General features: G+C 50.0%; 1 pseudogene; it reads left to right on the top strand.

The window, feature by feature from the left end:
* Window positions 1-4,969: 4,969 nt before the first annotated feature.
* The window catches only part of LOC103655491 (uncharacterized), a 28,380-nt pseudogene continuing 5,498 nt past the window's right edge, over window positions 4,970-27,851 (top strand).

The raw sequence follows: 27,851 nt of genomic DNA on the forward strand, positions 1-27,851 counted from the left end.
GGATGCAGGGACGGACGACTTTGCCGTCATCGGCGGCTGGCTTCCGCCGGGGGCAGCAGCTTTCGCAGTCCCCCGCGGCCTCTTCGGCCTGGCCTCATGAAGCCTGACGACCGCCTGGCGCTTCTGTGCAGCTCCCTGACGATCCTTGTCCATCACTGCCGACACAACAGCAGCAATATTCCGCCCGTAAGGAAACACTTTCCAGTCACGAACCATGCGAGATGTAAAAAAGTCTTCGCCGGCCGCGTGGGGGATAGGAACATTCTTAGGCCACCAACCCCCGGTAACCCTCAGCATCCGCGCCGAAGACTCCCGGAGCTCGGGCGAAGACATCCTTCCCCCCGGGGCCGCGCATGTTCTCATCAATTCCCTAGCAAAACCATCAGACACCCCCAGTCCTCCCATAGCAATACCTAGTTTCCTCTTCTTAGAGGATGGGGCGGCCACCGGCGCGGGGTCGTCTCCAGTCTCTACCACCGGCTTCTTCCCGCGATGATCCACATCGTCTTGGCCGGGATAACCGCCATACGGCAGACGGTTGAACTCGAAAACCCTGTTCAAGCGGTCATTAGACCCGCGAATATCCCAGCTACGCTGGCCCTCTGTCTTCGGCATGTACCGACCGACGATCCGCGCCGCCCCATCCTCCACCTCACGCACAAAGGAGGCCGGATCGCGGCTATGCAGATCCAACGCGAAGGCGGGACTTCGCACCAGCTTTCCACCATGGGAAGGCATCTGGCAAGGGCATACTTCGCCCAACGCTCAGCCATGCGCCAAAGGCCACACCCCATACGCCACAAACTCTTCAACCAAATCGTGCCCGCTGCTCAGGCCGGCGGTGCACCGAAGGGCCCCTTCGTCCGCATCCTCCTCCGCCACTTCAAACGGCGGGTATGCTGAATAATAATGCGAGCACATCTCGGCCACAGGGAGCCCCGGCTGGTCTTCGGCTGTGCCCTCCGCAACGTAGAACCAAAACTCATGCCAGTTGCCCCACTTATTGCGGGCGCAAGGAACCAACTCAACTACCTCCATCGAGGTCTTGCCGGTCTTCGTCGTAAATGTACAGGACCCAAACTGGGCAACCTCATTTCCGATCATCCTTTTCTGCCAGTGCAGGCAATAGTACTTCGCGAAGACTTCGACTGATGGCTGTCCGCCGTACGAAGTCATCGCCCAGACATACTTCGACAGAGCCACCACGGCATTCGGAGTCAGCTGATGAATCTGGACGTTAAATCTGCAAAGGACTTCTCCCACAAATCTGTGCGCAGGCAGGCGAAGACCAGCGGCAAAGAACGCCTCGAACACAACCAACTCGCCTTCCGGCTCGGGGACCTCCTCCGTCCCCGGGACATGAGCGACTCCGCCGCCAAAGTAACCAAGCCGCTGCATATCTTGCACGCGGACCGAGGACATCCGCGACACACCAAAATCCACCGTATCGCCGGCGCGCAACTCCTCCGCCGCCACAGTGCTCAGCGTCTCCTAAGACGACGCGTCGACCGGCGGCGTAGCGGCAGCAGAAGAAGAAGAGGTCAGCATCGCTACGTACCTTCGGCGGCGGCGGGCGGTCTGCTTCACTCGGGCCAGATCTCCGGCGAACAAGAGCAAGGAGGGCAGACGAGCAGCAAGAAGGTGGAAAAGGTGGCTAGGGTTTTCACGGATCGCGGAAAGATAAAGTTCAAAACGCGCCGCCCCTTGCCCCCTTTTATACACAGGGCGCGGCGCTTCGGGAAACCCGCAGTCCAACAGTACGGTGTCAATCAACGGTCATGTCAGAAACCCCCGCGGAACCACTTAGAGCGAGGGCAGTGTCTCCGCCATCTAGCGACGTCTTCGGCACCAGATGACTTAGTCGAACTGGTCCCTCGGAGGGCAAATGTTGGGGCGAAGGCGAAGACGCCACCCTTCGCTCGATGCCTTCGCTGTAATCGTTGGACCAACGGAGACAAGACAATGGGCAGGCTCACCCTTCGTCCCGTACGTCACCGGACGAAGACTTGTGACGAGGTCGTCCCATCTTGCGACCTCGTCCAGCATGGAGGCCCACGTGTGATCCGGCCCATTGTAATAGGCCCTGCGTGGCCGCTACGCATTACGGGCCTAATTTGTAAAGGCATCCCTGTAATTACGGTCTGTAACCCCGCTTTATGGGAATATTCCGGGGATAACCTAGGTGTCTGAGGGCACATGCGTCCTTAACACAGGACGCTGGGCACTCAGATACCTATAAATACCCCCGCACAGTGCCCTTGTGAGGCTAGATTAACAGAGCTATTGCCATCTCGTGCGAGAACCATGTTTACGTCACTACACACCCCCGTTGGTTCCCCTTTCACCAGAGAGCAAGTTCCAACAGCAGTGTCATGCTCCACCAACGAGGAATGGCGGGCATGGGGTGAGGGCACACGCCGATGAGGAATCCACCTCACAGCACTGGTGCACCGCCCTTCATTTCTTCGCGAACACGTCCGCCATGATCTGTGGACACCCTAGGTCACAATCGCGGTCGAGTTTTCCCCTGGGAACGCAAATCACCAATGGCGGCCCTCCCTTCACACTCCCCTCTCGGACTCTCCTCACCCATGGTGCTAGCGCTCGGCAGTGGTCACAGGGATGGAAAAGGAGTCTTCCAAGGTTTGCGGCGCCCTTATAGGGACGAGGTGGGTAGGGATTTTGGAATCAAACCCCCTTCCCCGAGGAAGCAGTGCAAACCCGCCATGCCTGACCGAGGTCGTTGGGGAGATAGAGCTGACGGTCTGGGCCCACGCGACGGAGAGACGGGAACTAGGTAGCCCAACTCAAGAGGCTTCTGGGTGGTCCCACTACGCAGTGGTCCGGCGCGCGTCCACGAGTGGCTATCGCGGGTGGTTCACTTGTCGGCGCAAGCGGTTCTTAGTTTTGGCTACACAGAAGGTAGGATGGGATGGAACGACCAAGACGAAATCGGTCCAGCGCGAGGTTTTCCCTTTTTTTCTTTTTCTTTTATTTTATTTTATTTTTAGATCTCAAATTTGAATTCAAAGCTAAATTTGTTTTAAGCATAAGCTTGAGTTTTATGCACAAACCAAGAAATTCTAGCATGATGCATAAATTCATTTATTTATTTGGTATTTATTTAAAAGGAAATATGCCTCAATAATAAATCACATAATCCAAACGACTCCTTTATTATTTCTCAAAGGACTAGAGTCTTAGAGACTATATTTTGAGGTTTACATATATCTCTAATTCGGTCAGGTCTCGTTTCTAGCATTGTCGTGTTCCTTCACATTTAATTTGTAAAAAACTAAAATTACACATAAAAAAGGATTCAAACTATGGTTCTTAGCTCCAAACTCACATTCACACTCAACTAGCCAAAAAAACTACACCTATATTATATTTATACTCTATAACCAAACATAATTAGAAACCATGGGGTACTTTTGTAGTCTCTACTATATTAAAGCACCAGTTTCCACGATCGTCCTGTGTCAATATTTTTCAAAAAAACCCTTACATTTCTTTAGAATCAACCTACACTCCTATAATTTCTTCTCTACTACTATAATAGGAGAGTTTCGTGTGTCTGGGTTTAGGAGAGTTTCATGCATCCTGGTTTTCATGCGTTGTCCCCCTGCATTGACCATCACACGTCCTCGTGCTTCCCCACATCTCTGAAATGAACTCCCGCACGCCACACGCAGAAACCGCCTCCGCACGCCATGCACCTTCCTCCACCCGCTGTCGCAACCTCGAAGCATGTCGTGAGGATAAGTCCCCACAAACTCCGTGCCGAGCGATGCAAGGAAAGGCCCTATGAACTCTGTGTTGAGTGACCCGCCATGCCGCAACCTCCGATAGTGTGCCTGCCACGACCACCGTCGCTATAAATTTCTGGCCTCTGGCTCTCTGCGTCAGCGCAACAAAAATGGTTACCATAAACAGCAGCAGGGCTCGGATCTCCCGAGGTGGCAAGCTGTTTAGAGACCCGTGTCGTCAGTCTGGTGCTGGCATCCTACTACTTGCCATGACACGTCAAGGTCGAACGAGAACACAGAGTCATGATGGTCGATGGCTGCGGCCACGGGCCCCTCGCTGTGGCACCGGCGATGAGGAAGCTATAGTCGAGAGGAGTGGTGTGGGTGCCGTTTCGCGTAGGGAGGCGCTATCTGCTCACATCGTGCCCCATCGTTCCATGGTAGTTAAGGTACCCGTACCACCAACTCTCTGACTCTGACGATCAATCGATCTGCTTAGGTCGGGGAGGTCTCGATTAGTAGCTATAGGTGGAGTGCTAGCAGTACTGATGCGACGGAGCTTGGGAGTCAGATTGGTGCGTATGGGGGTGAGCGATCGGCTGCTTGCTTGCTCGTTTCTAAATTGGAATGGGGAATTGAGTTGTTCGTGTTCATCGCGGTGATGGCGGCCATGAGAATGCATGCCACGTATTTTTGGAATTGTGACAACCTTTGCTGAGTCTTGGAGAGCTACTTCTGTGGTCGTGATCTGAAGAAGGTTCTCAAGCATGGACATATCTTAGCTTTGTCGGACGATTCTAATTTACACATATTTCCATTTCAATATTAATCTTATTCTGTTAACAACATATTTTCTTAAGTAACATCATGTTTAGCTTCATAAATATGCTTAGTATTTTTTACATACATATATTTTTTCAATCAGTAGTTATGCTAAATCTGCAAAATAAGGCATGCTAGAGGAAGATACATCATGAAAAATAGAATAACTAAAAATTCCAAACACCACGGCTTTTGGGCGTTTAACTTCTCTATACTTCACAGCCTGTCGCAGAAGTCTTGCTGGATGGTTGTGGTCTCCATCCTCTTACAGTTGTTGTCATGGGCAAGCTCTAACAAAGGAAACCAGAGTGAAAAAAGGGAGACAACCATATCCAACCTCCCAACATATGCAACTTGTGCACCTGGTCCAATTTCATACGCCAATGAGAAAGATGTAGATGCACCATGAGAACAAAACAAATGATGTTACTTGTGCTCTTTTATCTGATTTGATTTCATATTATGCGGCATTTGTAGCTCCTTGGCATTTTGTTTTTATGGCAAAGAGTTTATGAAAAGACCAACTGAACGGAAGATTGGATCATTCTTTTCTCTGCTAGAATTCATGGACATTGACATTTAATTGGCTAACATAACTCAAGCTCTCATGGCATGCATATCCCTATCTAAATTTGAGACAAGCAGAATTGAGTTCATTAAAATACTTGTACCTCAAATAGCAGAGATAATTTCCATAGGATCACCAGATCTTATTTTAAAATTCACTACCGCAATTGCAATTATATTTGTTTCAGCAAACTACATAAATCTTACTTTCTCTTTTGAAATAGTAGATTCCATAGATAGATTAATTGAACTTCTTGGTGCCTGTGAAGATACTTCAACTCTAGCCAACTTGTCTTCTGTTCTGGCCAAGATATCTAAGCATGTTAATGGCGCAATTACTGATGAAATTTGGCAAGGAGTCCCATGGATCAAATTGTAGATCTCTTGGTTGCAGAAAATGAGCAATGTATGAAAATGTGTTTGCAAGACTTGCATCTTTGATAAAGGTTGGAAAGTTGAAGGCTGTTGAGACTATGATTGAATCAGGAATTGACAAGAAACTTCTTGTGCTTCTAGGCAATGGTTCTAAGATCTCATAGCACCACATGATTGCCACGCTAAAAACATTCGATGAACTTGGTGCTCCATTTCAAAGGTGCATGGGGCCTGCAATGTTGCTTCATTTGCCTTGGCATGCTCAGATCAGTTTAGAAAGATTTGTTTTATTTGATAGAAATGTATTGCAACCGCCAAAGCCCCAATAATTATTTGAGGTAATTCTTCATAATATCCTTCAGAGAGACAACAAAAATATCATTGAAACCATCCAATGTTTATTATCTTTTGCTGAAAGGGCCAATGATACAAGGGTGCAAGACCTCCTTTTGGGATGCCTTATATTTGTGCTTTATGTAAAAAATAAGGTGAAATTATGTATAAGTGAGTGTTTGAACCTTGGTTGTTGGCTCCACATTCACACCCACCTAATATATAGAAAACATATATTTTGGGCTTTATTAAAACAAAATTTATCCTATGTCAAATATAAAAAATTGTAGCAATGCATGAGCATATAACTAGTTACACTTAACCAACGAGTTTGGTCTGCCTGCCGCGGTCACGAGTGGGTGGCTCTCTCCCAGTGCCTCGAGTGATGTTCGTGATGAGAGAGCAAATTGTAACACATGGAAAACGTCGTTGCAAAACAACAATAATTAGACTCATGGAAAAATTGTACCCAAAAGGTTATACTCTCTCCTTCCAAAATGAATCCATATCTCGCTTCTTGAAAAACATTTAAAAATTTCAAGAAATTTATGTATAGAAAATATAGTCAAGCCTTAGATTTCAATTATGTAATGTGGAGAAATGAATTATCATATGAATAGGCCATAAATAGGTCAGAGAACACTTGCCTTCACTGAAAGAGAGCTCAGGGTCTGAGAGCACCTAGAGAGGGTGAATAGATGATCCTATATAAATTAACTCAACAAAACAAACTTGGTCTAATATTAAATTAGTGAGATCAAAAACCAAGTCCGAATGAAGAGGGTGAGAGGAGAGAACTTAGAGCAATATTATAAGTGAAGTGCTAGAAAGAGTAGAATCCCAATAACGTAAAGTAACTTAGGCAAGTGACACAACGATTTTAGCCCGTGGTTCGGTCAAGCGTAAAATGCTCGTCGACTCCACATTTTGGCGTCCCAATGGACGAGGGTTGCACTCAACCCCTCTCAAGTGATCTAATGATCAACTTGAGTGCCACAATTCTCTTTCTTATCACAAGCTTTTCCCGTTGTGAGGAATCTCTAGAATTTGGGGTCTCTCACGCCCTACAGAGTTGATCTCAAATAAACCACAATAGTAAGGTGGAGTAGAAACACAAGAACAAGAGACAAAATCAAAGCAACACACGCACACAAGTTGAGAGAGGAGCACAAGAGACAAAATAGTGGAATTACAGCTCAAACACTTGCTCAAATCTCAAACTATCAAAGCTCTAGCGTGATCGCAGTGTCGTAGGATGTTCAAACGATGATTGGTGTATTGTTCCATGCACCTAGGGGTCCTTTTTATATCCCCAAGAGACTTAGGAGCCGTTGGAGCTCCATTAGGAAGGCTCTGATTGCCTTCTGTCCGTGGGCGCAACGGACAGTCCGGTGCACCATCGGATAGTGAACAGTGTGTGATTCCCTTCCTTGTTTGGCAAAGCCGACCGTTGCCAGCTTCTGGTCCCATGACACACCGGACAGTCCGGTGCACTCTGATGACCGTTGGCCGGGCACACGTGGAGCCCGCTGATCGTGCGGTCGACTGTTGGCCAGGCGCGCAGCTAGCACACCGGACAGTCTGATGAACACCGGACAGTCCGATGAACACCGGATAGTCCGGTGAACACCGGATAGTCTAGTGAATTATAGCCGTGATGCCCATCTGTTTTCCCGAGAGCGGCCTGTTCACCGGGTGCGCTAGCCTAGTACCGGACACTGTCCGATGCACACCGGACAGTTCTGTGCACCCAAGCTGGTGCAAGTTTGGCTAGACTCAGCCAAACTTCTCCATTTGAATTTCTCTCAATTTGAGAAGTTCCCTAGCACTTAGTAGAACATAGTTAGTATCAAAAATAATTTACTAAGTGCTAGAATCATACCTTTCTTTTCCCAATATTGTAGAGTTTGCAATTTGTTCGTACAACTCTCAATTTGCTTCTCTTTTGTCATGAAACTTCCCAAGGTATTAGGCCTACCTACAGATGTCCTTGTCCTAAGGACCTTGGACAACCATGTAGATGTGCATAATCACTTGACAAGTTCGGTCATCTATATCATATCGCCCAAGAGCGCTTCACCCATCACGCAGACATTACACACATAATCGGAGTAAAGAATAAGCGGAGGGATTACAATAACATAATTTACATTCATATAAAATATAGAGAGAGTATTTATTACAACACCCGGTGTATGAGTGCATAACTTATTATTACATAACAGGGAGGTAAAACATCCTCCCGCCACCAAGTTTACTGATTTTCCTCCTGTTTGGCACCACCTTCGAGCAGAAACAGCAAAACTCGGTTGTTTCCTCACCTACAACAACATGGGTTCGAAAACCCTGAGTACGAAGTGTACTTTCGCAAGTCTTACCTGACAAAGGAAAAATACTCTCAAGGATATGCTAGCTTTTGGGATTCAAGGTAAAGCTGATCAAGAATCAAAGACTCTGTTTGCAGAAATGCTTACTAACAGTGGATCCTTAAGAATCCAGTTTTATTATCAGGTTAAGTCATTACCTGTATCTAGAGTTCTTTCTATCCTAGTTCAGGCATTTAGCCTACACTAGCCATCTTTTATCACCCCTTGAGTTCACTGGATTTCTACGTGTAAGTCAATGACCAAGTCTTTATGTCCGAGAAGTAACGGCAATCCGAATCGATTAATACCTAGCTGGGGATCTCCAACCACATGACATATGTAGCACTTAACCCTTGCATATGTCAACTCGCCACCGGGTTTCTCAAGACCAGAATGAGTTCACGCCAACTGAGAGCACAGATACACCACCGTCCAGCCTCTTGCCATGGAGGGTACACACTACTCTCGCCATCTCTCCACTCCCATTATGTGGTGGCCTTTCTAGTATTGGTCCGATCGAGGCAAAGCTTACCCATGACGAGGCATGTGGCCAGTTAAAAGGTCCTCGGTCAGCAGGCCCATATCGGCTTGGTCCTTAAGCGACTTAGACGGAGACACTACACTGAGGCTTCCTTCTCGTGTAAGTCACCCGCCCGGTCTCGTCTTTATCATTTAAAACCCAAACTTTGGTACCTGACAGAGGTACATGTTTTCAGATGTTGAACCCATCATGGCCATGATGGATTCACCATCAAGTCTTTTCTTTGAAAACTTCCAATCCCATATGAAGCATCATTTTTTGTTAAAAACAAAACATTTTGTTTCCTAAAGCAAAGCTAAGCATTAGAAAATTTTAAGTAAAATAGGTATCAAGGAATGGTAATCAGTTCCAAGGAAGGAATGCAGCAATTGTTTAGCACACAACTCTTATCACCTAATGCATCATCTCAAGTGATAAAGAGTTTTAAAACAAAAAGTAAAGGGGTAAATGCACCAGTGCTGGCCTTGTGTTGTAGGAGGCTCTGGGTCTGTCACACAAATGTCAAAATAGAAGTTGTTCTCAACCGGGGGATTCTCAGCTTGCGGGGCAACTTCTTCTTTGACTACAACTTCTTCTTCGTTTTATATACATAACAATACATATACATGAATGCTTATGTGATGCTATGAATATGCAGGTATATAATGGAAACACACTAAGTTGTATCTTGAATACAACTTTCCTTCACGGTACACACTAGTTACTAGGGTTTCCTGAGTTAGTACTCTATTAGGGTTAGGCAATGATACACTAGGAAACTAGTGTATTGGGTTTGGGACCAAACAATGTCTAAAGCATGCCAAACTCTACCCAAGGGTTTTAATCATCAAATTAAGCTTACCCAAAAAGTTTTATTATTTTTGGAGCTACCAAATTAATTCTAAAATTCTAAAAGGCTAGGTTTAGGCATCTTTAAATGCCAAATAATTCCAGGTTTGGACTAAAAATCTTGAAACTATTTTTATTAAATAATAGATGAATTTAGGAGTCTAGCAAAATTGATCCCATAATTTTACCATTTTTCTAAAATTTCTATAAATTTCCAAGTCCGGCAGAAAAAAGGAAAAGTATGAATAGTACAGGGCTGAATCTAGCTGGATCCGGCACACGACCAGGCAAAACGCGCTCGCGCGCACGCCCGCGCTGGTCATTTTGAGCAGAGGTCCTCGGCGATTTGAAAAACCCGTAACGAATCCTTACTCACTAAGGCCCCTCTACTCTTTCTTCTTCGCAAGACCGAGTCGCCGACGATGGACGACAGCGTGGGTGCTCCAGCGAACTTGTACCGATCGCCATACTCAATAATCCATGCTCCAATTCAGTCTATGCCTAATTCTAACCTTGGCGCTCCACTGGGAATTACCAATTTGGTCGGAACGCCATTCTAGAGCTCGGTCCACGCACACCCGTGAATTTGAGACTTACCCGACACGTTCCTATTGATCTAGCGTGGTATAGCCTAATTGGCCGAGCCGACGAGCATCACAAGCAAGCAAGAGTGCAGAAACACGGACAAGGAGGGCGAGGGCGGACCTAGAGGTGGCTGGCCACGGCGCGGCGTCACACAGTGGTGCAAACAACAGATTTGGGCGAAAAACGAAATTAAGGCGCTACAGTGGGCGATCGGGAGCGAGGGGTGGTTCAATGAGTTTGTAACGAGTAGGCGAAACAGGGAGTGCCTCCGATTTATAGACTTTGGCCAAGCTTATCATTAATTGTGGATTGAGATCAAGGTTACCGTGGCGAGGATATTTTACGGTGGCCGGCTCACCGTGGCGCGCGAGAGGGAATCGGTCCAGGGATGATAACTGGTTGCTTGCCATGACCCTTACGACGCGGAGGAGAGATCGTTGCGTGTCACGGTCGGAGAAAAGGTGAGCTCCGGTGATGCCAATGCGCCTGACTGCGGTGGGACACGATGGCCGGTCCGGCCAGTTACTGGGTTCACCCCTCCCCTGGTATTTTCACCCCGACCCGACGTTATTTATATCTCCTGCTGCACGAATCTCCCAGGCGAGCGCGAATTGCGACGAAAGATCACCGGTGTCAGGTTCACGGCACCGGAGATCTTTCTGGTCATTGTACCATGGCTATCTTCGTTAATCCCTCTATCCGAGCAACTTTCAGGGCCTTGTTCTCCAATTTTTGTGTGGCAACTCACTCACCTGCCTGTATCAAAGTTGTTGTCCAATGTACCAGCTACAACTTTGTTGCAAAGACCTTGCTCAAACATCCACTAAATTCCCCACAAATCACTCTCAAAGTTCATCCAAGTTCACTGGTGGTCACGATTCAGTCCTAATGTTGACTGACAGTCCAACTTCATGTCCATTTTTCTCCAATTTTTGTACAGCACCAATGCTTTGTCTCTTAATCAAACTTGTACCCCTAACATAGCTCTATAAGTTTGCTGTATTGACATAGGGCAAAACCTTCATGGATTAAGAAATACATGGCCCCAAACTTGGCCTAATTACACTTATTTTTCAGAGTTAACCACATGGGTGCTATTGGGGCTTTTTGCAATTAACTCCATTTGTTCCACATCACTTGAAAATCTTACAATGTAAAAGTTACTTAGTTTTTGATACTCTACCACTTTGATATATACACTTTGGTCCAAATGTGTATAGAAATTGAAATCACCATATATAGCACAAATTAGGATTTCTAGGGTTCCATTTAGAGTTTTGAGTGCTCTAGGGTTTTTGTGCCACTTAAATCAATCAAACTTAGTTTCTTATGAACATTCTCAATAAATTTTGAGGTAGTACTCAATTTGGCCTCACATCCACCCATATACCCCAAACCCCTGGTTAAGTACCCTATTCTAGGGTTAAGAACACTTCAAGTCACCCCATCACACTGGTTTTGAAGTTTTAGCCTAGTGGATGCATTCTAGGTGTAACAAACATAATGACATGTCAATGCATATGATGCCATGCTCAAGTTTTAGTTCTGGTAACACCAGGGGTGTTACATCCTTCCCCCCATAAAAGAATCTAGTCCCGAGATTTAAGGTCCTAGGGTAAGTAATGGAAAAGGAAACACGTCACAACTTTATTTCCTTATTTATCTTACAAAGCAGGGGGTGGTAGGGGGCTTGTTCTAACTTTACAACAGCGTACACAAATCTTACAGGTTACATGAAGCTAAAAACCTAGGAAAATTCTTCTCTAAGAAATCTTGAGTCTCCCAGGTAGCTTAATCTTCAATGTGTTGGTTCCATTGTACCTTATAGAATTTGAGAGTCCTTTTTCGAGTGATTCTGTCCTTTTGATCCAGAACTCGAATGTGATGTTCTGAATAAGTCAAGTCTGGTTCCAAAGTAACATCCGCCACATCTATGGTTCGATCAGGAATCCGAAGGCATTTCTTTAACTAGGATACATGGAACACATCATGCACCGCAGATAATGATTCAGGAAGTTGAAGTCTATACGCCACTGGTCCGCATCGTTCAAGAATGGGAAACGAGCCAATATATCGGGGTGCCAACTTTCCTTTTACCCCAAACCGGTTAACACCCTTCATCGGTGATACTTTTAGGTATACATAATCCTCGGCTTGAAAGACCAAAGGTCGATGTCGTTTATCCGCATAGCTTTTCTGTCGTGCTTGAGCTTCTTTCAAGTTGTGTCTTATCCATTGAACTTTTTCCTCTGTTTCTTTAACCAAATCAGGCCTAAAAAACCACCGTTCTCCGGGTTCTGACCAATTTAAGAGTGTTCGGCATCGTCGCCCGTATAGTGCTTCAAACGGTGCCACCTTAATGCTTTCTTGATAACTATTATTATAGAAAAATTCTGCCAATGACATACAATCATCCCACTTCTGTGGAAATTGTGACGGAACCTCCCAAGGTATTATGCCCACCTACAGATGTCCTTGTCCTAATGTAACACCCTGAATTTGGGGGTATAAAATTTTCTTTCCTAATATCCACAAAATTCAGGTGTTACTCTCTCATTTCTTTGCTTTCCTTGTCTTTTTCCTAAATAGTGGGAAATTATTCTGTTTTATATCCATGTAAGGCTAGTAAAATAAAACCCTAGAGGTGCTTTGATTGTTGGATCATGCCGGAACATTTTTTATTTTATTTTGTTTGACGAGTGATCTTGCGGAGCATGCATTTAATAAGGAATTCGATTTAAATTGGTAGAGAGAACAGAAAAGAAGAGAAGATAAAGAAAACAGGAGAAAGGGCCCATCCCTCCCGGCTGGCCCAACTCGCCTCCCACGCCCTGGCCCAACACGCTGGCGCAGCCCGCGCATCCCCCCTCGTTCCCACGGCCGAGCTGCTTTGCTCCCCAGTCGGCCCAGTGCCCTTCTCCCTTCTTCCCCTCCCCTCACTTTTGAGCCACGGCAGCCCAGCCATCAGCACATAGGGCGTGGGCGCGCTCACCTACCCTGCGCGGAGATGGCAGCTGCCCAGCCGCCGCCGCCTCCGCCGCCGCTGTGTCACCGGGCCCACCCGTCATCCCTCCCAAACCGCTCCTCTGCCAACCACGTGCACGTCGCGAACAAGGCATTCCCCCTCCACGTCTAGCCATTTTTGAAGCCCCATACTCTACTCTCTCCTTTCCAGACTCGCGGACGCTGCCTTCGCTCAACCACCGACCGACGCCGTGTTGCCACCACCTTGGGCCCCCCGATCCTCACCGGAATCGCCCTTCGTCGTGACGCCGTCGTGGTGAGCATGCGTCTACCTTTCCCATTTCTTCTCCCTTCTCCATCTTGCCATTCATTTGATTCCTGTATGCGACCATACGCTCGAGCGCGTTTTCCCCAGTCGAGATGGCCGGGTCGGCAAGGGGCCGAGCCCCCTCCCCTTGCGCCCATCTCCGCCAGAACCCCCCCCCAAAAAAAACGCACTCCTCTCGCCCAGCTCCGGCTACCCGCGCAGCATGCCTGGCCCACCCTCATCCTCGCCCCAATCCCAGGTAGTGGCCAGGACCGGCGTCCCGGTGTCGCGCGCTAGCCGCGGACGAGGCTCGCCCCATGGCGCGGCGCCTCTGTCCCGGCGTGCTCCCATGACGGTGCAGCCAGCGGCCCCCACGCAGTTGCGCACATGCACACTCCCCACTGCACTACGCGCAGACGCCCGCCCGCCGCGTCGTTTCCCTCGGCCCTGCCCGCCTCGTTCCCGTCGAACTCGCCTGTCGAAGCATCGTCATCCCCACCGAGCTTGTTGTCGCGCTTGCCTCATTGTCGCCGCGCCTAGCGCCGCCTCGCCACCCGAGCTCACCATCACCATTGGCTGAGCACTCGTCCTCGCTGTGCGATGTCCCATGGTGAGCATGGAGGCTCGTCTACCCCTCGTGCTAGTCTACCCCTAGACCCCATCGTTTTGTGCGTCGCTCGCTTCGCCGCACAACTCCAATTTGCTTCACCTAGTATCACTCGTGTTAATTAGACCATGCATTTAACGATGATCATTCACATAACAAAATAGTCGGAACTAAATAATTAAGATTTGTCGTTTAGTTGTCGGTTATTAAAATATAAATTCAATTGAATTTAATTTATAGTTCTACTCACGCGTGTGTAAGTACCTGTTATCGTGATTATGCCAACTTAAATGTTGTATTCAATATTTGGTTAATATAAAACGGCACAATTTAGTAGCATTCGGATGTCGTGTCGTTTATTAGCCACGAGTTGTTAGTTATTCAATATATTTTGTGTCATGTACCTATTTTTTTGCTGTTTCAGTTGTCTTAACTTTATAATAATGTCGTCTACGCGCTAGAAACATATTGTGTCATGACGCATGTTTCACTAATGTATTAAAAGATTATGTTTATCTGATTGTAATTTAAATAGCAATTTAATTAGAACTAATTTATAGTGTTAGGTTGTGTTTTTATATACACATTAATATGATTAATCACATACTTAAATGTTTTGAATTAATATTTGTTTAGTATAATCACGACATCTGTTAGTGATGCTCGTGTGTCGCACGTGCTGTTTACGAGTTATTCGCGCGTGTTGCGCTCGTCATCGTCGTGTTGTTCGCGTGTGTCGCACATCTTGCCTCGCTTTGCTCGCGCATGTTGCGGTATCTCATATGTCGAGCACGGGTATCGCGCGGTGTCTACACGTGATGTGCTTGTGGCCACATGCTGGTTCACGCGTCGTTCGCTGGTCGCGCACACTGTTCATGTGTCGTCAGCGTGCTATGTCGCGCGTTTCCGCGCGTCGGTTGCACGCTGTTATGCTGTTTCGCGCATCGTAAACTCGCCTCACTTAGAATCTCTCGTGTTAACCTATATTATTTACTTATTTGACAGCTGTTAGTGTAACAGATTTAATCAAAACCAAATAGCAGTTATAATTTATATTTGATAATGTCGAACTAAATGCCCTGACTATTAACGGCGTAGCGTAAACGTTATAACTTCTCGACCGTGGCTTCGACCGTCATGTTTCTTTTTCCCCGCGTAACCATAGAAGCGCTCTCTATTTTTATATTGCTCGTTTTGATAATATTTTATCTTGTATGGTGTAATGTTCTTATGCAAGTATATGTTTGTTTGTACCTGTTTGTATTCGTTGCGCGTCGCGAATTGATTGTGATCTATTCCTGAGCTTCGAGGAATCAACGATCAAGATTTGGTGAACCATTGGTCCTCAGATCAAGTTCTTCGAGTTCTACAAAGTTGAAGATCCTGAGCATCTGTTTGGTGAAGGCAAGTGTCCTCTGACCCATTATGTCATATCTACTTATAATTCACTATCCCGCATACTATGAACAACCTAAGGATTGACTAGCTTTCTATTTACCTTGTCCTTGATTACCTTTTGGGTTACTATGGTTAGATTCATGCTATTGCTTTACCTTAATCAATGAACATGATGTGAATACTTATGATACGATGTTGTCATTATGATTATGATGTGGACTGGTGATAATTTAGGGGGCTCGAGCGGTTTCTCGAGTGCCTCTCCGTAAGGACCTGTTCGTTGGATGACCGCCCAGGAAAACAGTGCAACCATGAGGGTGGAATGGGACGCCCTTAGCTGAATAATTAGAGGAACTGGGGTGTAGTTCGCTTCGTCGTCGTGCTGTTAATGGGTCTCGGTGTATGCGGCTCGCTCTGCCAAGGTTGGTTCGCCCCTTGGGGAGGAGTGCAGTGCATTTAGGAAACCTAACGGGTGGCTACAACCTCAGGGAATCTTTGTAAAGGCTTCGTAGTGAATCCCTGACCATTCACCTTGGGAGTGAATAAGGGTCTTGCAAGCCTGGGCTAGAGAGGGAATCACGGCTTGTGGGTAAAGTGCGCAACCTCTGCAGAGTGTTTGAAAACTGATATATCAGCCGTGCTCGCGGTTATGAGCGACCAAGGGAGCTCCATTGATTACTGATACTTGATCAGAGATGTTCGGATTACAGGTGGTGACGAGGATGATGGTTTTGATTATATTATGGTAATGGTAAGTGGTATTCTTTCCGTTTGGAAAGGGTACTTTTGGGTTAACAACTTGGGTTAATGTTAAAACCTGGATCTCTACTAGTAATAAATACCTGATCAACTAAAAGCAACTGCATGACCTTAATCCCACAAAAAGCTAGTCCACTACAGCCAAACGGGACATTTGCTGAGTACGTTGATGTGTACTCACCCTTGCTTTCACAAAACACCAGGTTGCCTCTGGTGCAATCTATGCTCAGGTAAAGAAGAAGGTGTTGAGGTGGATCTCCAGGAGTTCCAGGACTTCGACGAGTTCGAGGATTAGGCTAGCGGCAACCCCCAGTCGGCTGCCTATGAAGGTCGCGTGTATCTATGTTTCTTTTCCGCACTTTGATTATTGTAAAGACTATGTGGATGTCTCAGACATATGATGTAATTGACTATTATTCCCCTTTTATATTATGATTTGAGCACTGTGTGATGATGTCCAGTTATGTAACTGCTGTGTACGTGAATTGCTGATCCTGGTACGTACATGGTTCGCATTCGGTTTGCCTTCTAAAACCGGGTGTGACACCTAAGGACCTCGGACAACCCGATAGGTGCACATAATCTCTTGACAAGTTTGGTACTCTGTATCCTCATTACATTGCCCAAGAGCGCTTCACCCATCACGCAGACATTACAACGCATCGGAGGAAAGAAAAAGTGGAAGCAGATTTCAATAATTAATTTACATTCATAAAATATAGAGAAAAAGAGTGTTATTACAGTACGGGTGCTATGAGTGCATGAAGTATTATTACAAACCAGGGAGGCAAAACACCCTCCCGCACAAAAGTTTATTGTTTTTCAAGCTGGGAGGAAAGCATCCTCCCACACCCACGATCACTGTTTTGGCTCCTATTTTGGTACCATCCTAGAACAGAAACAACAAAACTCCGATTTTCCTCACCTACAACAACATGGGTCAAAAACCCTGAGTACGGAGTGTACGTTCGCAAGTCTTACCCGACAAAAGAAAAAGACTCTCAAGGATATGCTGGCTTGAGGGAGTCAAGGTAAGGCTATTCAAGAATCAAAGACTCTGTTTGTAGAAATGCTTATTAAAGTGGATCCTTAGAAATCCAGTTTTAATATCAGGTTAAGTCATTACCTGCATCTAGAGTTCTTTCTATCCTAGTTCAAGCACTTGGCCTGCACTAGCTGTCTTTTATCACCCTTTTTCTTTACTAGATTGCTACGTGTAAGTCAGTGACCAAGTCTTCATGTCCGAGAAGTAACGGCGATCCGAATCGATTAATACTCAACTGAGGACCTCCAACCACATGACATATATAGCACTTAACCCTTGCATATGTTGATTCGCAACCGGGTTTCTCAAGACCAGACCGGGTTCACGCCAACCGAGAGCACAGATACACCACCGTCCATCCTCTTGCCACGGAGGGTACACGCTACTCTCGCCATCTCTCCACTCCCATTGCGTGTTAGCCTTTCTGGTATTGGTCTGCCCTAGGCAAAGCTCACCCATGACGAGGCATATGGCCAGTTAAAGGGTCCTTAGTCAACAGGCCCACATCGGTACAGTCCTTAATCGACTCAGACGGAGACACTACACGGAGACTTATTAAATACCAGATGATTTTAGAAGTCTAATAAAATTGTTCTCATATATTTTCCATTTTTCTAGAATTTCCTACAATTTTCCAAGTCTGGCAGTAAAAAGAAAAGGAAAAAGGAGGAATAGTACTAGGCTCAATTTAACCCAATCCGGCCCATCTCCGGGCAAACGCGCCCGCGTGCACGCCCGCGCTGGCGAAACTGCATAGAGGACCCCGACTATTTGAAAAACCATTAAAGAATCCTCTTCCCTATTCATCTATGTCTCTGACATGTGCACCGAGGCCCCTCCCTTTTCTTTTCTTTGCATGATCAGATCCCTGGTGGTGGACAACGGTGTGTGCGCTCCAGCGAGCTTGCACCGGCCATAAAATGCAACAATCCGGACCCTAATATGGTCTATGCTTAATTTAGACCTCGGCGATCCACTAGAAATCACTAATTTGACCCGGACGCTACCCTATAGTTCAGTCCACGCGCAACCGCGGAGCTTGAGACAACCCCGATGTGTTCCCGACGACACAGTACAACAACACACAAATTGGGAGCACGGTGAGCTCCTGCAACGTACCAGAACTCAAGAACGGCAGCTAGGAAGGCGGGTGGAAGGACAGGACAGTGGGTCGACGGAGGAGGTGTTCACGGCGGCGCGGAGAGTGGATTTGGGGGAACTCCAAATTAGGGCGCTACGGTGGACGATTGGGCGCGAGAAGTGGTTCACTAGGTTCATAACAAGTAGACGGAACAGGTCGAGGCATCAATTTATAGAGGATAGCCACGAAGAGGGCGAATTTGGACGGGGAAGCGCGCGCGGTGAGAAGAGGGAAGAGTCACCGGAGGTCGCTAACGTGGCGCTCATTGGCTAACTATATACGGCGGTCACTGCCGAGTCCTTACAGCTTGCGACGACATGGTGAATCGACTATGGCATGGCACAATCGTGGTGAACGGCGATCTCCACGGCGATGGCCGTCCGGACACGTCGCGGCGCAAGTGGGTGTTGGAACTTGCTCTCCGGTGCAAGTTGATCCAACGGGGGAGTGTAGCGACGTAAACAAGGTTTTTGCTCGAGATGGCAATAGCTCTGTTAATCTAGCCTCTCAAGGGCACTGTGCGGGGGTATTTATAGGTATCTGAGTGCCCAGCGTCCAGTATTAAGGACGCATGTGCCCCCAGGCACCTAGGTTATCCCCGGAATATTCCCATAAAGCAGGGTTACAGACCGTAATTACAGGGAGACCTTTACAAATTAGGCCCGTAATGCGCAGCGGCCACGCAGGGCCTGTTACAATGGGCCGGATCACACGTGGGCCTCCATGTTGGACGAGGTCGCAAGATGAGACAACCTCGTCACAGGTCTTCGTCCGGCGACGTGTGGGACGAAGGGTAAGTCTGCCCGTCGTCTTGTCTCCAAGGGTGCAGCGAGGTCAGCGAAGGCATTGAGCGAAGGGTGGCGTCTTCGCCTTCGCCCCAACATTTGCCCTCCGAGGGACCAGTTCGACTAAGTCATCTGGTGTCGAAGACGTCGCTAGATGGTGGAGACGCTGCCCTCGCTCGAAGTGGTTCCGCGGGGGTTTTTGACATGACCGTTGAATGACGCCGTATTGTTGGATTGTGGGTTTCCCGAAGCGCCGCGCCCTGTGTATAAAAGGGGGCGGGGGCGGCGCGTTTTGAACTTTATCTTTCCGCGCTCCGCGACAACCCTAACTGCCTTCTCAATCCGCTCGCTGCTCGTCTGCCCTCCTTGCTCTTGCTCGTCGGAGATCTGGCCCGTGTGAAGCAGACCGCCCGCCACCGCCGACGGTACGTAGCGATGCCGTCTTCTTCCTCTTCTGCTGCCGCTACACCGCCGGCCGGCGCGTCGTCCGAGGAGACGCTGAGCAATGTGGCGGCGGAGGAGTTGCGTGCCGGTGACACAGTGGAGTTCGGCGTGTCGCGGATGTCCTCGGTCCGCGTGCAAGACATGCAACAGCTTGGTTATTTCGGCAGCGGAGTGGCACGTGTCCCGGGGACGGAGGAGGTCCCCGAGCCAGAAGGCGAGTTGGTTGTGTTCGAGGCTTTTTTCGCTGCTGGCCTTCGTCTGCCCGCACATCAATTTGTGGGAGAAGTCCTGCGTAGGTTCAACAGCCAGGTCCACCAGCTGACGCCAAATGTCGTGGTGGCTCTGGCGAAATATGTCTGGGCAACGACTTCGTACGGCGGGCAGCCCTCGGTCGAAGTCTTCGCGAAGTATTATTGTCTGCACTGGCAGAAAAGGAAAATCGGAAATAAGATTGCTCAATTTGGATCTTGCACGTTTACGCCGAAGACGGGCAAGACTTCGATGGAAGTCGTTGAGTTGGTTCCCTGTGCCCGCAATAAATGGGGCGACTGGTGGGAATTTTGGTTCTAGGTTGCCGAAGGCACAGTCGAAGACCATCCGGGGCTCTCCATGGCCGAGATGTGTTCACATTATTACTCAGTGTACCCGCGGTTTGAAGTAGCGGAGGAGGATGCAGACGAAGGGGCCCTGCGGTGCGCGGCCGGCCTGAGTAGCGGGCGCGATCTGGTTGAGGAGTTTGTCGTGTATGGGATGTGGCCCTTGGCGCGTGGCTGGGCGCTGGGCGAAGTATGCCCTCGCCAGATGCCTTCCCGTGGCGGGATGCTTGTGTGGAGTCCCGCCTTCGCACTGGATTTGCATGGCCGAGATCCCGCCACATTCGTGCGTGAGGCGGAGGATGGGGCGGTGCGGATTGTTGGTCGCTACAAGCCAAAGATGGAGGGCCAGCGTAGTTGGGATATACGCGGATCCAACGATCGCTTGAATAGGGTCTTCGAGTTGAACCGTCTGCCGTATGGCGGTTATCCCGGGCAAGACGATGTCGACCGCCGCGGGAAAAAACTGGCGGCTGAGACTGAAGACGACCCCGCGCCGGCGGCCGCCCCATCCACTAAGAAGAGGAAGCTAGGTATTGCGATGGGAGGACTGGGGGTTTCTGATAGTTTTGCTATGGAGCTGATGGGGACATGCACGGCCCCCGGGGGAAGGATGTCTTCGCTCGAGCTCCGGGAGTCTTCGGCGCGGATGCTGAAGGTTACCGGGGGTTGGTGGCCTAAGAACGTTCCTATCCCGCGCGGCCGGCGAAGACTTTTTTACATCTCGCATGGTTCGTGACTTGAGAGTGTTTCCTTATGGACGAAATATTGTTGCTGTTGTGTCGGCAGTGATGGACAAGGATCGTCAGGAAGCTGCGCAAAAGCGCCGGGCGGTCATCAGGCTACCCGAGGCTAGGCCGAAGAGGGTGCGGGGGACTGCGAAGGCTACTGCCCCCGGCGGTAGCCAGCCGACGCTGGCGGCAAAGTCGGCCGCCCCTGGGTCCAGCAAGGTGCCGGATGTCGTGAAGGCAGCCGGCGCCGGCGGGACCAAGTCTGCCTCAGCCGGATCCGCGAAGGCCCGAGAATTGCCTTCACCGGGGAAGCACATTGCCGATTTCGGCACCGATATTAGTGTGGATGATTATCTCACTGGTAAGTCGTTGGCCCGATTTTTTTTGACTGTTGATACGTTGCAGGATTGGGCGAGGGGCAACTTGTTATTGTTCCGCCTGCGGTGGCGACCACAGTGTCTACCGCGATGCCTGGGGCGAAGGGTAGCGCTCTCAGCGCTGGTGGTGAGATTTCGGCGCTCACTGCCGTCAAGGACGAAGCGGGCACTTTGTCCCGCCGGCTGAGGGAGGCGTCACAGCGGCTAAGTCAGGTAAGTTGAGCTAGACTTCGGTTTTTACTGCTTTCGTTGGGATTGTGGTCTTATGTGTGTCTTTTAGGCGGCTGACTTCGCTGACCGCGTGGCGTCGGGGGCCCTTACGGCAGTTGTGTCTGCCGAAGTCGAGAGACTTCGGGCGCAGCATGCTGACACCGTCCGGGAAAAGTCGGCCGCCGATAGCAAGTGCTGCAAGCTGGCGTAGAAGGTGTCCACGCTGGAGGGCGAGAGGATTGACCACCGGTGCCAGCTGGCGGAGGAGAGGAGGGAGGCTAATCAGGCCCTCGCCAAGGCGCAGTCGGCGCAGGCGGAGGCCAATTTGGCGCGGGTGGAGGGTAGTCTCGCCAGCCAGCGCGCCGAGGAATGGAAGACGCGGTTCAATGCTCTGTAGACCCGCATGGAGAGGGCCGAGGCTTTGACGCGCTCGGAAGTTGAGCGGACGCGCAAACAACTCATGGACTCATACCACGAGTTGGGCGCACGGACCACTGACTTCGAAGTGCCCGAACGAGAGTCAGGCCTTCGCTGCCTCGAGTGGCTGCAAGAGGAGTTGTTGGTGCTCCTGACCATTGTGGAGGGATTTATGTCCTTTGCCTCCCTCTTCACCTGCGAAGGGGCGATGAACGCGTTGTCCCACGAAGGGTGCAGTCACTATGAGGTCTTCGACCGATCTGATGAAGATTTCGAGCGTGAAATTTACAACGTCGAGGACCCTGTGGTGAAGGACTCCGCGGGAGCCCTCTTTGACCGGATGTGGGGCCCCCACGGTCGGGAGGTGGTCAGGGAGCGGTCCGACCGGGCGAGGGATCAGGTAATGTTTATCTTTTGTTTAGTGTTGTTGAATGTGGGTTATACGTGGGCTTGCTGAATCGGCGTGCTATGTTGCAGGCGGCGCGTGACGAGAAAGTGGAGGACTTCGGAGCTTTGAACAGCGCGCGGCCTGAAGCGGAGTCGAACCCGGTGGCGCCCGGGGCCGAGGTCGGCCCGGCGCCGCCCCAGGAAACCGTCGAAGGCTCCCTCGCTGCCCCTGCGGCTACTGTGTCCGGTGGTGGCTCGTCGCCAACCGCTGTGCCGAGGGCTGAGGATCCCCCGAAGACGGCGACGAAGCCGGCAGCAGAGGATCCCACGGCGGCTGGGTCTTCGCAGGTGGCTTAGTGGGTGTGGGTAGTTAGAGAATTTTGTATATGTTGCTAAACCTTGGTTGCTGCGCAGGTTCAAGATTTTGGGCCTGCGCACGCAACCGCTACTGCTAATTTTGTGGCGGCTTCGACCGTGGATGCTGGGAATGAATCGGATGAGTCTGCTTCTAAGTTTTCTGATTTTGGTGACTCTGGGAGTTCGGTTGAGTGGATGGAAGAGTCGTCGGATGAGGACTTGGATTACTTTGCGGCCTTGGATGTGGCAGTGGCGGAGGCTTCGCCGCGTGCTGCGGATGCTGAAGTTGTGCCTGGTCTGAGCGCTGGGCGTAGGCGGCGAAGGGCGGTTGCGAAGCGTAGAGTGAGTGAGGTGGATGGCGGTCGGCTTCGTGTGGGCAAGACTAGCAAGCAGGAATTGTTGTCCTCGCCGGCCGTTGCGAGTGTAGGCGAGGGGGAGTTGCGAAGTCTTTTTGAGGGTGAGGAGCTTAGGATAATGCTATTTAACTATAGGGAGATGGGAATCATTCCGAAGGTTGAACCGATGTAAGGTGTGATGCCCTCGCTATACATATGTAACTATAGTTTGTATGATGAGGCTGTGCGCCTGTGCGCATCCGGCTATGCTCATAAAGGCGTTGCACACTTGGTCTAGTACGTTTATTATGTCGGTCCGGCGCGCCTGTAGTCGGTCTTTGCGCGGACAGTTTGGTGTAGGGTTTAGCACGGGTAGTATTTTGAGGAAGACTTCGATTTTTCGCACTTGTTGTGCTAGTCTGGCTGCACCCTTAGGCGACTTTTGCACGGATAGTCTTTTTGAGGAAGACTTCGATTTTTCGCACTTGTTGTGCTAGTCCGGCTGCACCCTTAGGCGACTTTTGCACGGATAGTCTTTTTGAGGAAGACTTCGATTTTTCGCACTTGTTGTGCTAGTCCGGCTGCACCCTTAGGCGACTTTTGCACGGATAGTCTTTTTTTGAGGAAGACTTCGATTTTTCGCACTTGTTGTGCTAGTCCGGCTGCACCCTTAGGCGACTTTTGCGCGGAGTGTCGCACGCGAGGGTGGCTAGCGCTGCCCCTCGCGGTGACTTTGTATTGGTCGAATGTCGAAGACCATCGACGCGGCCTTTTTTCGACGTAGATTTTTGCAGGGGATTTTTCACTTGTATATTACATGACTCCGCCTCGTTAAAAACCTCACTCCCCGGGAGGAAAAGAGTGTGGGCCAGAATAAAATTGTTTTTGCGAATTACAAGGGCGAGCTGGCCCTGAGGAGTCAAACAAAAAACTTGCGGAGATTATCAATGTTCCAGGAATGCTCCAAGTCCTCGCCGGATGGCGTTGCGAGCCTGTATGCGCTGGGGGACGCCTTCGTCTTGATGATGAAAGGGCCCTCCCACTAGGGCTCCAGCTTGCCCCTGGACTCTTTCCGAGCTGTCCAGACGAGTACGAGGTCTCCTTCGCTGAATTCCCTCGGGATGACTGCGTGGTCACGCCATGCTTTTGTTTTGGCTTGGTATTTATTTAGGGCCTGTAGGGCGAAGACGCGGTCTCCATCGATGAGATCCTTCGAAGCGGGTTCGTCCACGTCGGGGACAGCTGACGGGACTGTCCGTGGGGACCCATGTTTTTATTCTTGTGGGGTCATGGCCTCCGATTCATATAGAAGGCGGAAAGGGGTGAACCCAATCGCCCTGCACTCAATCATGTTAAGTGCCCAGACCGCTTCAGGTAACAAATTGGCCCACTTGCCTTTTTTCTCGTCGAGGAGCATTTTCTTGACAGCTGTGAAAATTTTTCCATTTGCGCGTTCCACAACTCCGTTGGACTGCGGGTGGTATACTGAGGCGAAGGCAAGCTTGGTGCCAATGGAGAAGCAGAAATCCTTGAAGTCTTGGCTGTCAAACTGCTTGCCGTTGTCAACTGTGAGTTCGGACGGGACTCCGAAGCGGCAAACAATGTTTTGCCAGAAGAATTTCTGTGCAGTCTTTGATGTTATTGTGGATACAGCCCTCGCCTCGATCCATTTGGTAAAATACTCGACAGCGACGAAGGTGAACTTGAGGTTCCCCTGAGCCGTGGGCAGGAGCCCAGCGCTGGAGAGGCCATGTGTGGGCGATTAGTTTCGTGAATTGCGAAGGGCTTCCTGATCGAGGAGAAAACTTCTGGCAGGCTTCGCAGGACCTTGTGATCCGATTAGCGGCGCAGATCATTACGGGCCAGTAGAAACCTTGACGGATCACCTTTGCGGCTAGGGCCCTTGGCCCTGCGTGAGAGCCGCAAGTACCGCTGTGGACTTCGCGCAGGATTTGGACGCCTTTGGTCTCGGTGACACATTTGAGCATGGGTTGACTGACCCCCTTCTTGTAAAGCTGGCCTTCAATTAGTGCGAAGTCCCGGCTTCGATGTTTGAGGCACTTGGCCTCGTTGATGTCGGTTGGATGGTAGTACCCCTGTAGAAACAGGGTTATTGGTGCCCGCCAGTCTTCGGTCATAATGAGGTTGACTATGCGGTGGCCCTCGCTGTCATTAGTTATTTGGAGCCCTTCGGGGCTGCGGACGGCTGGCGTGACGATAACATGGTAGAACACGTCGGAGGGCAGGTACTCGCCTCTGGCAGCAGCCTTGGCCAATGCGTCGGCCTCCTCATTCTTGGCCCGGTCCACATGCTGTAAGGTGAAACCTTTGAATTGTCTCTCGAGGCTACGGATAGCCGCGAGGTATTGCATAAGTGCGGGGTCCTTCGCTGCGTAGTCTTTCTCGACTTGGCCGGCGACTACCTTGGAGTCTGTTCTGATAATGCAGGTAGTGACACCAAGGTCCCTTAGTTTGCGGAGGCCGAGGATGACAGCTTCGTATTCTGCTATGTTGTTAGTGCATCTGTCAGATTCCAGAGCAAAGCTATGGCGTGCCGCGTATCTGTGCTTGACCCCAGTGGGTGAGGTGATGACTGCAGCAGCGCCTGCCCCCGCGTGGCACCATGCGCCGTCGCAATGGATTGTCCAAACCTTCTCTGCGGACGGGTCCGGCTGTGTTATTGGCCCAGTCCAGTCGACGACGAAGTCTGCCAGAACTTGTGACTTGATGGCTGTCCTGGGCTCGAATGTGATGTGGTAGCCGGAGAGTTCGGCCGCCCATTTGGCAATCCGGACCGATGCCTCCGGGTTTCTGAACAATTCGCCGAGTCCCCTATCTGAGGTGACCCGGACCTTCAATGCTTCAAAATAGTGGCGCAATTTGCGTGAAGCCATAACAACTGCATAGGCAATCTTTTCCAGTTCCATCATATTACATTTTGATGGTGTGAGCACTTCGGAGACGTAATAAACTGGACATTGCCTGATCATGCCCTCTACTGTATGCTCTTGAACTAGTGCCACGCTCACCACATGTGGCGAAGCCGCAACATAGAGCAACAGGGGTAGCGAAGAGTTGGGGCTTGTAAGAACCGCCAATTCCGACAGGTACTGTTTCAATGAGGCGAAGGCCGCCACCTGCTCTGGTCCCCAAGCGAAGTCTTTTGCGCCGCGGAGAGTTTTGAGGAAGGGGAGACTTCGCTCTGCGGATTTGGAGATGAATCTGTTGAGGGTGGCCAATCTGCCTGTCAGGCGTTGGACGTCTCTGGCTGACTGCGGGGGCGTCATGTTGATGATGGCCTGAATTTTGGTTGGGTTGGCCTCGATTCCGCGGTGTGACACCAGGTAGCCCAATATTTTCCCCTGGCGAACGCCGAAGACACACTTTTCGGGGTTTAGGCGAAGTCGTGCGTCCCGCATGTTCGCAAACGTTTCGGCGAGGTCGGCAACATGGTCCTCCTTGCTTCTGCTGGCGACGACGATGTCGTCCACATACGTGAATATATTTCTGCCGACTTGCCCCTCGAGCACCGTTTTGGTAAGCCAGGAGAAAGTGGACCCGGAGTTCTTGAGTCCCTCCGGCATTCTGATGAAGCAGTACGTGCCGAAGGTTGTTATGAAGCTGGTGCTGGCCTTGTCCTCCTCCTTCATGTATATTTGATGGTAACCGGAGAAGCAGTCGAGGAGTGACATGACTTCGCACCCGGTCGTGCTATCGACTATTTTGTCGATCCGAGGCAACGGGAAGTTGTCCTTTGGGCAGGCCTTGTTGAGACTGGTGAAGTCGATGCACATCCGCCATTTGCCGCTCTTTTTCTGCACCATCACAACGTTGGCGAGCCATGTGGGGTAGGCCACTGGCTCGATAAATTTGGCCTCCAGGAGGCGATGTACCTCGGCCTTGGCGGCTTCTGTCTTCTCATCAGACATTTTGCGGAGCCGCTATTTTTTTGGTCTTACCGAAGGGTCGATTCCCAAGCTGTGCTCGATGATGGAGCGACTGACCCCGACCAAGTCGAGGGCAGGCCAGGCGAAGACGTCTTTGTTCTTGGATAAACAGCAGAGGAGTTTCTCCTCTTCATGCGAAGTGAGGTCTTCGCTGATGGTGACCGTCTGCTTGGGCGTGGCCTGGTCGAGGGGAACAGTCTTGGTCCCGTCGTTGCTCTGTAGCTGTGCTTTGTCGTGTTCTTTGTCAGTTGGGCTGGTGGACGTGGGGACCTCGCGCTGGGCCGTGAGGCAGTGCATGTTTCTTTGTCCGGGGACGAAGTCCCGTTCTATGTTTCGCGCAGTCTGCTGGTTGCCGTAGACCGTGATGGCGCCTAGCGGACCTGGTATCTTCATGCACATGTAGAGTTCGTGAATGGCTGCCTCAAACTTGTTGATGGAGCCCCGGCCCATATTGGCGTTGTACGGATACACCATGTCGACGATATCGAAGGTCACTTGCTCACTTCGGGCATTGGGTGCTACACCGAAGGAGAGAGGCAACTCTATTTTGCCGACGGGAAACGTGCCCTTGCCGCCGAAACCATACAGTGGGTTGTCCGAAGGCTTGAGCAGGCTGTGGCTTATGCCCATGCGGTCGAAGGCATGGAGGAAAATGATGTCTTCTTGGCTGCCATTGTCGACTAGGACTTTGTGCAGGTCCCAGCCTGCCACGCTGCAGTTGATAACCATGGCGTCGATGTGGGGGGCGCTGCGCAGATCGACGTCTCGGGCGTCGAAGGTTAGCGGCACGTGGGACTACTTCGTCTGTACGACCGGACCGGTGATGGCGACATGGTTGACGCTGCGGTAGTGGTCCCGCTTCTGCCGCTTCGTGTCGAAAT

Source organism: Zea mays, chromosome 4 (genome assembly GCF_902167145.1).
Source record: "Zea mays cultivar B73 chromosome 4, Zm-B73-REFERENCE-NAM-5.0, whole genome shotgun sequence".
Taxonomy (NCBI): domain Eukaryota; kingdom Viridiplantae; phylum Streptophyta; class Magnoliopsida; order Poales; family Poaceae; genus Zea; species Zea mays.